Genomic DNA, 14,318 nt, shown 5'->3' on the forward strand with positions numbered 1-14,318 from the left:
GTCAGTACAGGCAGAGCTGTGTTTGGGGGGTGGGTGTGTGAGGAGAGCACTAGTTCCTAGAGGTCAGGCAACAGCACAAGCAAAGCCTGTTGGGAAGGGGCACAGGTTATAAGTGAAACCTGTTGCACAGAACAGCGAGACGGCTAGAGGGAGCAGCGTGTCTGGGAGTTTCTTCAGTCCTCAGTCTGGGGAAGGAGCCAGGGATGGGCTGTGTCCAGAGGCCTAGAAAAGGCCAGAGACTAGAAATGAAGCAAGGTGCAGCTGGTACGCTCACCTTGAAGGAGTGTCTCCTTCAGCAGTTAATTAGTAGTTTCTTAACATTGTCAGAAATAAGTCATGCATATAACTAGCCTAGTGAATAGTGTATCCTTTATATATGTCCGTATATAAAGATAATATATAAGATGATGACGCTATCCATTGTTCCCCTTGTTGCATATTTCCTATTGTTCCACTTGTTGCATCCTTCTTTTAAATTAGAATGTCAACTCTGCTTTGTACAGTGTGCGGTAGGGTCCAGTCCTGAATGGGGGTGTTTGGGATGGCCATAATACTGGTAATATATTTAAACTTTTTGTTATGGTGTGCTGGAGTAGAATTTCTATAATTGGATGAGTTGCTGGGTACTACGAGACTTATTCGTAAGGGGTGTTGCAGGTTTATGTAAATTGCCATAGCTCTTGTAAGTTTGTGCTTTTCTCTTGTGTAGCAAGTAATATGTGGCTCTCTGTAGTGAAAAATTATATGTTAGTGTTCTACAAAGTTGAAAAGTGGTCACTTGAATAAAATTATAAGCTATTTTTAAACTATATAAGTTTGCAAATTTTATGCCTCAGAATTGAGGCTGAGGTAGTGTAAGCTGAGTAGAATGAAATACAAATACTGTCTAAAGACTCCCACTATCTATTTTGGGGAGAAGTTGAAAAATAGGTTTATGTTTTGGGGAGATAGCTTCAACCATAAGTATGGAATAGTTCTAATCTGAGAAATGAGAGTATAAAAAGGTGCATTTTCACTGCTGCCTCTGTGGATTCAGTCATAACTATTCTATTTAATGCACCTAAGATCAGACTACTTTTTACTCCTGCAAAACACAGTTCTAGCAAAATGAAGTGGGTTCGTACCTGGTTGGTTTATCAGCAGAATTAAATTCTGTAAGCACCATTGCCTGTGCAATCACACTATCTTCATTATTTCTTTGCCACCCCACTTAAAGCTATAGGGTTACACAGGTATTATTGAAGGCAACGTTTTCTCTTCAGAATCTGTTGCTGGTGGATGAAGAAAATAATCTTTCACTTCATTAGACTGAGCTTGAAGAGCTGAATTGGAGAACAGAGTGCCAACTGAGCTAAAGATATGGAAATTACTGAGACAAACATAGAATAAGGTTGCCAGGTGTGTGTTGCCAGGACCACCTGGTCGAAAAGGGACCCTGGTGGCTCCGGTCACAACTGCCGACTGGGCCGTTAAAAGCCCGGTCAGTGGTGTTGCAGGGCTAAGGCAGGCTAGTCCCATGCTGCAGCCGGAAGTGGCCAGCCGGTCCAGCTCCTAGGCTGGGGGGAGGGGGGCCATGGGGGTCAGTGCACTGTTGGAGCACTGGCTCTGCACTCCCATTGGCTGAGAACCGTGGCCAATGGGAGCTGGGGGGGGAGGGGCCTGTGGGCCAGAGTAGCACAAGAGGTCTTCTCCCCCTGCACCTAACAGCTGGACCTGTTAGCCACTTCTGGGGCACACCACAGTGCCCAGGCAGGGAGCCACCTCAGGTAAACCCGCACCCCAAGCCCCAGCCATGAACCCTCCCAAACCCAGAACCTCCTCCTGCATCCGAAACCCCTCATCCTCAGCCCCACCCCAGAGCCCTCACTCCCAGTCCAGAGCCTATATCGCCTTCACACTCCAACCGCATGCCTCAACCTGCAGCCCCCTCCCACACTCTGAATCTCTCACCCCCACTCTCCAGACTGGAGCACCCTCCTGCACCCCAAACCCTCAGCCCCACCCCAGAGCCCTCACCCACTCCCGCACACCAACCCCAATTTTCTGAGCATTCATGTCTTGCCATACAATTTCTATTCCCAGATGTGGCCCTCAGGCCAAAAAGTTTGTTCACCCCCACTTGCACCCCAACTCCCTGCCCCAGCCCAGAGCCTCCTTCTGCACCCTGAACCCCTCATTTCTGGCCCCACCCTGGAGCCTGCATCCCCAGTTAGAGCTCTCACCCCTTTCTGCACTCTAACCCCCTGTCCCAGCCCAGTGAAAGTGAGTGAACATTGGGGAGAGCGAGCCACTGAGGAAGGGGGAATGTAGACAGTGGCGGGGGGGCCTTGGGCAAGGGGCAGGGGAGGGCAGGTCCTGGGAAAGGGTGGAGTGAGGATGTTTGGTTTTGTGTGATGAGAAAGTTGCTAACCCTAACATAGAACCATTTCTATAATAATGTCTCAGGCCTGGTCTACACTACGCTGTTAAACCGATTTTAACAGTGTTAAATCGATTTAACGCTGCACCTGTCCACACTACGCTGCTCTTTATATTGATTTAAAGGGCTCTTTAAATCGATTTCTGTACTCCTACAAAATGAGATGAGTAACGCTAAAATCGATATTACTATATCGGATTAGGGTTAGTGTGGATGCAAATCGATGTTATTGGCCTCATTATTTTACAGTAGCTACCCACAGTGCACCGCTCCAGAAATCGACGCTAGCCTCGGACCATGGACGCACACCACCGAATTAATGTGCCTAGTGTGGATGCGCACAATCGACTTTATAATATCTGTTTTATAAAATCGGTTTAAGCTAATTCGAATTTATCCTGTAGTGTAGACATAGCCTTAGAGTAGATCCTTCCTTCAAACACAGGTAAATGTCTGCTGCTGTCCAGCACTCCCTCTTGTGGCCAGGCAGGGACAGTGCCTGCTTGGTTTTTTTCCAGTGACTCAGACCACATTAGTTCAGACAAAATACCTCCTTTGAGGGGTCTGGTTTACTAGATCTTTTTACAGAGCACAAACAAATTTTTTAGTATCCTGAGTTCACTCCCACTCTGGGTCTATAAAAGGGACCAAGTAGGCTTCCTTTCCCCATGTTCATGAGACCCTAGCCCTCCTCCCGCAGCTGGGATATACTTCAGCCTGTCTCTTCCTCTCTTGAAACCAGGAATCCCCATCTCTCCTCCTGGGAGCTGGGTGTAATTCCAGTCAGCTGTAGGGCCTCAGCCAGCTTCTCCTCCCATTGATTCTTTTCTCCCAGTCAATCCTTTTGCTTTCAGACTAGAAGGATTCAGCAAGCAGACTTTCTCCTGCTATTTTCTCCACTGCTATGAGGGAGGAAGCAGTATATATGCTAGTCCTCTTCCAAATGCTCATCCCAATTGGCTGGGACACAGGGGGACTTGGATACATCAGGCATCCCAACCCACTGAAGAGCCATGCCTCAGGACGGGTGGATTGAATGACCCCCTAGGCCCTCCTACCCTTAAGGGGACAGACTACCCCATCACACATGGAAAATAGAGGAGAGAGGAACTGTGGCAAAGATTGTTACTTTTTTTTTTTTTTTTTTAAGAAAGTGCTCTTGGGCTGAGCTCTTAAATGATGTGATAAATACTGGCAGAATATGCCTGACGAGCTGAAACAGGTGCAGGCCTCTGGACTGGAGCTGTAAATGTAATTATTGAAGACAAAAAAGGGTCTTTTGGTTTGGGGTTGGTGTAGCTGCAGTGTGTAGCTACATCTAAAATTAACATTGCTGAATTGTTTCCAAGATTAAAGGTCTGCCAGTTGCTTATATAACACACAAACTTTCACCTATCAAAATACTGCTTTTTGGGACTGGTCCCCAGATTGAAAGTATTTTTTTTTAAAAAAAAAGATTGAGCAAGAAAAAGTTCAGCTATTCTTCATCAGGAAAAAGGGATGGGGGAAAGATCTTGCTATTAAGCAAAATACTTTTTTTTTAAAAATCACCCGCAGATGTCTTGTGCTATGGTGACAATCCACTTGAATTTCTGTAATTTATAATATTTTCAACATACTTAACACATACACTGGCTTTTATTCATAAGGTAGCAGGGATGTACTAGTAATAATTTCCCAGTACAGTATTAATGCAGTGTATGTGTCCATAGGAGAAGCAGTGGAGCATGAACTCAAGGTGGATATGGAATGAGGTAATGCTGCTTGAAATGGAGTGCCTCATAATGTGTATTTACACAGTTTGGGGTTCTTCACTATGTAAACATTTCTTTACCTATTTGCATGCAATGCTGTCTTGACAAGGCTGATTCCCCACTCTGGCACTTTTGAGTACAGAAGGTGGGGGCCCTCAAGGATTCTAAAAATGAATACTGGCCACTCCAGGCTGGTAGTAAACTCTCCAGGTTACAGCTTTTCTTTGACCTTGGATGGTAGATGCTGCTACCACTCAGATGCAAAAACAAAAACAAAAACTTTTGGAACTGGGAAGGTGCACTTGGGAATTCCTCCCTGTGGGGTACCCTAAGTCCTTTCACACACACCCTCCATGCCCTTCGTTTATCACATATCTAGAAGTATTTAAACTGTGCCTGGTTTAAATTCTTAACCTGAACCCAAGCTAAGGCCCTGATTGTGCAAATGCTAACACATACAACATGTCTGTTGCAGTGAGGAGGTGCTAAGTGGCTCTGCCTCCCCAATTGTATCTTGCTGCCTCCCCAGACAAAAATCCCAATAATGAGATAGGGGGAAAAGGGGGAGCTCAGAAAAACCCTGCAGTTCCTTCTTAGCAGAGGGAGCTGTGATGCCTCTTCTGCTTTTAGCCACTGATGGCAGCTTCCTCCACTGCTCCTCCTGTTGGCTGTACATCCTCAGTGGTATTTCCAGCCTAGCAAAGAGGTCTACGGTATGCTTGCGGGGAAGATTGCATTGGAGGAAAGAGACCTCCCATGAGAATGGAGAGGTCTCATTATAAAGAATGTAGAGACATCACCTCATCTCAAAGTAGGGAAGAAAAATAGGGGCAGACTCTGGGAGAACTGTAAAGATTCTCAGAGGAGAAAACAGGGTGATGAGAGACTCAAGCCAATGGGGTAGGTGATTGATTGATCGATCAAAGAGAGGGAAAAGGAATGGGGGCAAAGACACCCAAATTGGGGAGAGGATGTTGGCATGGACCCTTCAACACATGTCTGGTATTTGCCAAATCTTGTTGTGTTAAAATGCTAAGTGATAAGCTAAAACGTCTTAATTTTAAATCCAGGATACTGTCATCTCTCAAAACTTTCTGGACATGAACCCCAGACCCTTTTTTGGCCTCTTCAGAGTTTCCTGTATTTCTCCACCTTTGGGTTGGCTGGCTATGGGCCTGCACGTAAGTAACTTATGTGAGTAGCCTAACTGAGGTCAATACGAACACTCTTACCTGTTAACTTATGTATGTGTGTGTTTGCTGAATTGGAGCTAAGATCTTACTTTCTTGGGGACTAAGAAATACTTCAGATTGACAGAGTTTAAGGCCAGAAGGGACTATTCGCTCATCTAGTCTTATCTCCTGTATATCACAAGACATTAATTTTCACACAGTGACCCCTGTACTGAGTGCAATAACTTGTGTTTGACTAGATCATATGTTCCAGAAAGGCTTCCAGTGTTGGTTTGAAGACCTTGAGGAATGAAGAAACCAACACCTCCATTGGTTGGTTGTTCCAAGGGTTAAATACCCTGACTGTTAAAAATGTGTGTCTAATTTCTGATCTGAATTTGTCTGGCTTCAGCTTCCAGCCACTGGGTTTTTTAATACCTTTTTCCACTAGATTAGAGCCTTTTAAAACCTGGAATTTTCTCCCTGTGAAGATATTTACCCCCTGTAATTAAGTCAATTTAGTTTTTATGGTAAGCTAAAGAGATTGGGCTCTTTAAGGATCTGTCTACAGTGCAATTAAAAACTCATGGCTGGCCCTTGCCACCCGACATAGGCTCATGGGTCTCGGGCTAAGGGGCTATTTAATTGCGGTATAGACATTTGGGCTTGGGCTCGGCTCCTGCCAATAGAACCCCGCAGGGGGGGAGTGTCCCAGAGCTTGGGCTGCCCCTGAAGCCCGAATGTCTACATCACAATTAAACAACCCTTTACGTGAGCCCAAGTCAGCAGGCACCGGCCAGCTGAGATCCTCTCTCCAGTCCTCAAATAGTTTTTGTGGGTTTTCTGTACCCTCTCAAATTTTTCAACTTCTCAGACTACCAATCCTCTATTCCTTTCACACTCAAAACTTCCAGTGATGTCTCTGAATTCTGTGTAGAGGAACATTAATGTGTCAGTTCATACTTAGTAAGAGATAAAAGTACATAGGAACTATTCTCAAAATAGTGCCTGGGTATTTTTAGTTTGCATCATTGTCTTCCCTCTTCTACTTGGTACTTTGTTTAAAAACACAGTAAAGCAATAAATTAAATGAGTTAATAATTTTCGGAAAGACTCTATAAAATTCATTGATGTTGGTTGAAAGTCCTTTTATTGCTCCAGATTACATAGCCTTTTGAGCAGTCACTGGTCTACAAATATTGCCGAAATGTCTGAGCACTGGGTTCCTTCAGCACAGGGCACTGAAAGCTTTTTCATCTTCAGCAAAGTAGGTGGGGCAGGCAGACATTGCCAAACTGATACTAGTGGCCTGTGCACTACTTGCAATTGCTGATGGTCTATGAAGAGCTGACTGCTCATATGGCTGTGGCTTCTAACAGAAGGCTTGTTTTCACTGCAAAGCTAATGTCAGTTATAACTGAAGTGTTGAGTGTGGTGGTACTTTAACATAGAATTATAGAAGATTAGGGTTGGAAGAGACCTCAGGAGGTCATCTAGTCCAACGTCTTGCTCAAAGCAGGACCAGGACCAACACCAACTAAATCATCCGAGACAGGGCTTTGTCAAGCTGGGCCTTAAAAACCTCTAAGGATGGAGATTCCACGACCTCCCTAGGTAACCCATTCCAGTGCTTCACTGCCTTCCTAGTGAAATAGGTTTTCCTAATAGCCAACCTAGACCTCACCCACTGCGACTTGAGACCATTGCTTCTTGTTCTGTCATCTGCCACCACTGAGAACAGCTGAGCTCCAGCCTCTTTGGAACCCCAGTTCCCTAAGCCTCTCCTCATAAGTCATGTACCCCAGCCCCCTAATAATTTTCATTGCCCTCCACTGGACTCCCTCCAAATTCTCCATATTCTTTCTGTAGTGGGGGGCCCAAATCTGGACACAGAACTCCAGATATGGCCTCACTGGTGCCAAATAGAGGGGAATAATCACTTCCCTCGATCTGCTGGCAGTGCTCCTACTAATGCAGCCCAATATGCCATTAGCCTTCTTGGCAACAAGGGCACACCGTTGACTCATAGCCAGCTTCTTGTCCACTGTAATCCCCAGGTCCTTTTCTGCAGAACTGCCGCTTAGCCAGTTGGTCCCCAGCCTGTAACGGTGCATGGGATTCTTCCATCCTAAGTACAGGACTCTGCACATGTCCTTGTTGAACCTCATCAGATTTCTTTTCGCCCAGTCCTCCAATTTGTCTGGGTCTCTGTGGAGCGTATCCCTGCCCTCCAGCATATATACCTCTCCCTCCAGCTTAGTGTCATCCACAGACTTGCTGGGGGTGCAATCCATTCCAGTATCCGGATCATTAGTGAAGATGTTGAACAAAACTGGCTCCAGGAACCCACCCCTGGGGCACTCTGCTTGATACCGGCTGCAAACTAGATATCGAGCTGCTGATCGCTACCTGTAGAGCCTGACAATCTAGCTAGCTTTCTATCCACCTGATACTCCATTCATCCAATTCATACTTCTTTAACTTGCTGCCGGAATACTGTGGGAGACCGTATCAAAAGCTTTGCTAAAGTCAAGGTATATCATGTCCACTGCTTTCCTCATATCCACAGAGCCAATTATCTCATCATAGAAGGCAATCGGGTTGGTCAGGCATGACTTGCCCTTGGTGAATCCAGGCTGACTGTTCCTGATCACCTTCCTCTCCTCCAAGTGCTTCAAAATGGATTCCTTGAGCACCTGCTCCATGATTTTTCCAGGGACTGAGGTGAGGCTGACCAGTCTGTACTTCCCCAGATACTTCTTCTTCCCTTTTTTAAAGATAGGCATTATACTTGCCTTTTTCCAATCATCTGGGACCTCCCTGGATCACCACAAGTTTTCAAAGATAATGGCCAATGGCTGTGCAATCAGCCAACTCCCTCCACACCCTTGGATGCATTCCATCTGACCCATGTCCTGCTTTTCTAACTAGTCCTTAACCTGTTCTTTCACCACTGAGGGCTGCACACCTCCCCATACTGTGCTGCCCAGTGCAGCAGTGTGGGAGCTGACCTTGTCTGTGAAGACTGAGGCAAAAAAAAGCATTGAGTACTTCAGCTTTTTCCACATCCATCTGTTTCTTGGTTGCCTCCCCCATTCAGTAAGGGTCCCATACTTTCCCTGACTTTATTGTTGCTAACATACCTGTAGAAACCCTTCTTGTTACTCTTAACATCCCTTGCATGCTGCAACTCCAGTTGTGCTCTGGCCTTCCTGATTATGCATGCTGGAGCAATAAATTTATATGCCTCCCTCGTCGTCTGTTCAAGCTTCCACTTCCCGTAAGTTTCCTTGTTGTGTTTAAGCTCACTGAATAGGTGTCTCTGTTAAGCCAAGTTGGTTGCCTGCCATACTTGCTGTTCTTTCTGCACATCAGGATGGTTTGATCCTGTGCCCTCAATAAGGCTTCTTTAAAACACAGCTGGCTCTCCTGGACTCCTTTCCCCCACATATTAGCCTGCCAGGGGATCCTGCCCATCAGTTCCCTGAGGGAGTCAATATCTGCTTTTCTGAAGTGCAGGGTCTGTATTCTGCTGCTCTCCTTTCTTCTTTTGTCAGGACCTTGAATTCGACCATCTGATGGTCACTGCTGCCAGAATTGGCTTGGCTTAGGTACAACCAGGAGCTCGAGCTAGCACAACTAGTGAGCTGCTAATCCTATCGCTGTGCAGCTCAAGTGTTGTTCTGCCCTCACGTGAGCGAGGTTAACCTGAATAGTTAACTGAAGTACAGATAACCAGAGTTAACTCTGCAATGACAACCTAGCCTGAGACACAACTGATGGGAGTGGGAAGGTGAAAATTCCTCACATCCACTCTGCAGTGATGTGTATGCAATACTTGACAAGGGCTAGGCAACTAGTGTGCTGTGACGGGTTAGTAATTTAAGGAGCAATCAGTTAACTGTTTGTCCTTCCTCGTTTATGTGTTCTCCCTTGATAACTCCAACAATAGACCAAGATTTTCAGAGTAATTTTTGGTGCCTCCATTTGTGGGTGCTCTGCTTGAGACACTTTAGAGGCTTGTGTTTCAGGCAGTGAGCACCTGCTGTCTAAAACAGGCCCCTTTAAAGTGTCTCAGGCAGTGCACGGAGCACCAAAAGTCACTAGTAATTCTTGAAAATCTTATCTCTAAGCTCTTTGGGGCAGGGATTCAGTCTTATTCCATGTGGACATCACCTAGCAAAATGGGACCTTCATCCCTGTTGGGGCCTGCAGGTGTTACTGCAGTACACATAATGAAATTAGCCAAGTACAGTCACCATTTCATAAAGGACTGAGCTTATTCAGTCACCTGAATTATCTTTAATGCTATGTTTTCCAAATAGTATTTGTCTATATAAACCAGTATTTCTCAAACGAGGGTCGCCGCTTGTGTAGGGAAAGCCCCTGGCGGGCTGGGCCGGTTTGTTTACCTGCCCGGTTTGCAGGTGCGGCCGATCGTGGCTCCCACTGGCTGCGGTTCGCTGCTCTGGGCCAATGTAGGCTGCTGGAAGCGGTGCAGGCCGAGGGACATACTGGCCACCGCTTCCAGCATCTCCCATTGGCCTGCAGCGGCAAACTGTGGCCAGTGGGAGCCACGATTGTCCGGACCTGTGGACGGGCAGGTAAACAAACTGGCCCAGCCTGCCAGGGGCTTTCCTTACACAAGCAGTGAACCCAGTTTGAGAAACACTGATATAAACAGTGCTGAAATGCTATAGGGGTATTGTAGGAAGGAAAGTGGTGGTCTCGGTCTGCATGGCCACGATGGGAGGGGAGATGGTCTACCAGACACCTCTTCAGATGTGGCCTAAATATCAACAAGTTAAAGAACCTCTGAGGCAGGGAATTGCTTTTAGTCCCTGTCATGGAGTCACAGGTCCGATGCTCTGGAACTGCTCTGTAAGAAGCCAGTCAGGACTCTTGAGTAGCCTCCTCTCTCTGAGCATAATGTCACCAGGGCAAGAAGCTTACACAGCTTAGATCTTCCTGGGTCTGACCTCGGAGCATTCAGAATCCCCTTCCACACTGTGCGCTTCCTGCAGCGAGTCTGCCCGAGCAAGGCTCCTGGGAAAGCCAGAGGGCCCTGCACCCCAACTCTGCCGTCAGCAGTGACTCTCAACCGTTGTAAAACAGAAGATTTATTAGTTGACAGGAACGCAGCGTAGAACAGAATTTAGCCCAGAAATCAGTGACTTTCAGCCAAGTCCATCTTGGAGGAATCCCAGGCCAGACACCGTGGACTCCCCATTCCAGTCCCTGCGAAGCAGAGTGCCCAGCTTCCAGTGACCCGACCTTAGACACCCCCGTTGCTCCTCCTCCTGGTCTTTGTTCCTCTTCCCAGGCAAAGTGTCACCTGGTCACATTCCTCTCCTGGGTCTCAAGTTACAAAAGGCACTGGCCATAGCCTACGTGCGGGCAGCTGGAGCAGCCTTACCTGCCCCCAAGGGTTTCAGCCACAGTCACACACCTTTATCCAACCACCTAGGCATTGGTGCAGCACACAGGGAAACTGAGGCACACAAAATATTCATGCAAAATGGTAAAACTCATAGAGGCTTAACAGTAAGACTCACATAGGCTCACATACAACATAACAAGGGAAAATCCCCACTTTGTCACAGTCCCATTGCTGAGAGATTGCTGATACTCAGCCAATTCTCTTTCCCAGTGACCCGAAAATAACTTAGTATATTGTCATGTTTTAATCATCTCATTTCTCACTCAGCCAATGACTCAAGTAAAATACTGGTAAGAGGGTCATCACTTACCATCTGTACGTTATTAGAAAAAATAAAACTGGGTTTATAATTTTAAAAGGTTGGATTTTTTTCCTCCCAAATACAGAATATTGTTCTATAAAATTCATGATTGAAGCAAAATACATTTGGACACTATACTGCTCAAAGAGGAAAGTCTGTTTTCCCCTCATGCTTACATGACAAAAAAATCTGCATGCTGCCTCTTCACAATCTCCAAATGTTTCACTTAATATTACTTGTGTCCATTTTAGAGGAAAGAATAGGACCTACAGTTGGGGTAGGGATGTGCAAAAGCACCTAGCACTGGCCTAACTCTGTTTCTATTGAAGTTATTGCTAAAACTTCCATTGAAGTCAATGGGAGAAAAGTGCATCAAACACAAAAGGCTTCTGAAAATCCCCTCCTTGTTGTCAGCAGCAGTTCTCTTCATCTTCCTCTAGGAGCAATCTAAATCTGTTGAACTTCTGACTAGTGACCACACAGAAACCATTACATCACCTGTTTGTGTAGATTAGTTAACATTTTCCCCACAACATTCTCTCTGTGTTTCCTCTGAAATCTAGTTTGCTGCAGTTTTTCCTGGCCTACAGACTCTCTAAAGATACTACAGTATGTCAAGCAACACTTCAAAAAAAGAGAAGATATTTCTCTTTACCTCAGAGTCTGTTGCAGAAGGACATTCTGGTAAGTAAAAATGTCAAGTCTTTCCTTTTATCAGCTAGTTGCATGGAAGAACATGTTCTGCAGCTTGATCTGGTTTGGTTTTCTGACCAAGTAGAGAGAAACAAGAACCAGCCATGGTGTATATTTAGTCATTTACAACAAATTTGCTCGGTTGGGAAAAGTTTGTCTTCTTTCTGTTTAGCATTCAGTATTATTCATATAGGTTTGATCAAAATTGAATAGTATCTCATTTTCAAGACTTACAAGGGGAAAAAAGCATTTTCCATGTGGTGTTCTTAGAAGACTAGAAGTTACTGAATTTCACAGTTGAGCAATACCTTCAGCAGGTGTCCAGTGCACCAGGACTTCTGAATTATTCAGTGCACTGGTGATGAGCAGCAATGCCCATTGGAGCTGTATTTCAGACACTCTTACTGAATGCCTCATGCTGATCCTCTTAAAACTAGTCTGTACTTGCCTTGAGCCATATAGGCTAATCCTAACCTCTTAGTAGGGCTCCAGTTGAAGGGCAAAATGTTGTCAGTACTTGCTGTTTAAGTTCAACTGCTTTTCACACAGCTTCCCCCCCCCTCCCATTGATCTGAAAGCCTTCTTAAGTGAGTTTGACTCATTGAGTCTCCTAGTGTTTATCAAGGCAGTTTGAGTCTTTAACAGGAGCCTTGGTCCCTTAGATTGGGAGTAAAGCAGCATTATATTTTTAACACTTGGATGAAAAAACTCAAAGCTAAAGCTGTGATAATACCATGAATGATGTCTGCTGCCTTTTGTAACAGAATGTAAGGCAGGGTAGAATGTACTTTGTTGTGGGCAGGATTGGGTGACCAGGGAAAAAAAAAGACTGAAGTAATTTGTGGGGAAAACACTAAATTTCTCAACAGTTTGTCATAAAGTAGAATTTCAGCGATGTAAAGCAAATGTTCCTTTTTTGTAGTAAAGGTTTTTAATACTTATGTTTAAGTGATGGCTAGAAAGAGATTTGATGTCTATGTAAGCAGAGTCAGGATGATCTCTACCCTGACATCTCGTGGTGGATTATGGGGAGTGTGGAAAGGCATTTTAGGTATTTGCATTGGCACGCCCACCCCACCTAGCATAGACCACGGCAGCCTGGGATGGTTATTTTGATAGCTCTGGGATCCCTAGTTTCTTTGTTATTGGGGCAGGAGGAATAAAGTGTTGTCACTCTGATTATGTGAATGAGGAACTATGAGACTGCTTTATGACAGAGATGTCTCAACATCAATTAAGTAGCACTTGCTAGACAAGGGACATGGATGCCAAAACCCATTGAAATGAGAGAGGTTGGAGACTGGTGTGTGTACCTGATGGTATGGGCTCCTTTTGAGGGCCTGGAACACCACTTGCACATCCTCCCCTCTCCACTGTTGAAGAGCAGAGCTAATTTTGATTCAATTAGGAGTCCATCTAGAGGCTGCTGACCTGAATTCACATTGGGCCAATGGTGCACCAGTGCTGGGGCTCCCCTACTACAAGCTGAAATCACTAAAAGAGCTAAGCTTACTGAGCTGAGATCACTGAGTGCTGTGTTAACTAGTGGGGGAGCCTGAAGATCTATCGCTAAGCGGCTGGTAGAGCGGAGCAGGTTGGAGCAGCCCATGGAACAGTGAGCAGAGTGGAGCGGTTTGCAGGGATGGCTGGAGTGACTCACGGGTCGGCTGGAGGAGCGGCACAGTGGGTGTAGTGGAGCTGGTTGTGGTGAAGGCTGCAGCAGAACTCCACGAAGAGGCAGAACAGTTGGCCCTGGCCCACGTACGGTGCCCCTTAACACTCTATGTGTGTGTGACCCCCCTATTTCCACCCAGGCTGGGGGGGTAAAACTCTGCAGATATACTTTTGAACTCCTGGGGTGGCACTGACCAGAGACTTTCGGGTTGTTGGACTTCGGGGTGATTGGACTTAAGACCCTAAGGGGAAAGGACATTGCCAAACGTACTTGGAGGGGGGTTTTTGCTTATGATTTGTGTTATAATTCTGTTTGTAGTGTTTCTCCAGCATGATGCTGCATTGTTTCCCTCCTTTATTAAAAGGATTTTGCTACACTCAGACTCTGTGCTTGTGAGTGGGGAAATATTGCCTCCTAGAGGCGCCCGAGGGGGTGGTATGTAATTGTCCCAGGTCACTGGGTGGGGGCTCGAGCCGGTTTTGCATTGTGTTGTTGAAACGGATCCCCTGGATACTGAACCCGGCCCTTGTTGCTGCCAACTCAGAGGGGCAGAAGGGTTACATCTATTATAACAGGGTTTAAAGTATTTTCTACATGGTTTAAGCAAGATTTGTTTTATTCTTTTTGTTGTAAAAATTGTCTGCATTCCATTAATATATTACCTGATTTTTTTTTAATAGCATGAAGGAGTCTGTCTCTCATGTGGGATTTGTGGGATCTAAGGGTTTTACCAATGGGAGTGAGATAAAAATATAAGAAACAATGTGGGATCAGGTGGGAGTGGGTATTGCGGAGCAGGATGAGAGCGAGATTAAAAAAGTAATGCCACACAGGCCTCTAGCCTGGAAAAGGGAGCCCTGGAAA

At 45.7% G+C, this 14,318-nt stretch overlaps 1 long non-coding RNA gene across 1 annotated transcript; it reads left to right on the top strand.

The window, feature by feature from the left end:
• Positions 1-32: 32 nt before the first annotated feature.
• Positions 33-13,626, top strand: LOC127046834 (uncharacterized). Its single transcript, XR_007773213.1, has 5 exons — positions 33-264; positions 4,132-4,173; positions 5,244-5,354; positions 11,650-11,770; positions 13,188-13,626. It is a non-coding gene; the product is annotated as an uncharacterized LOC127046834 (long non-coding RNA).
• Positions 13,627-14,318: the final 692 nt, after the last annotated feature.

Source organism: Gopherus flavomarginatus, chromosome 3 (genome assembly GCF_025201925.1).
Source record: "Gopherus flavomarginatus isolate rGopFla2 chromosome 3, rGopFla2.mat.asm, whole genome shotgun sequence".
In the NCBI taxonomy this organism is placed as follows: domain Eukaryota; kingdom Metazoa; phylum Chordata; order Testudines; family Testudinidae; genus Gopherus; species Gopherus flavomarginatus.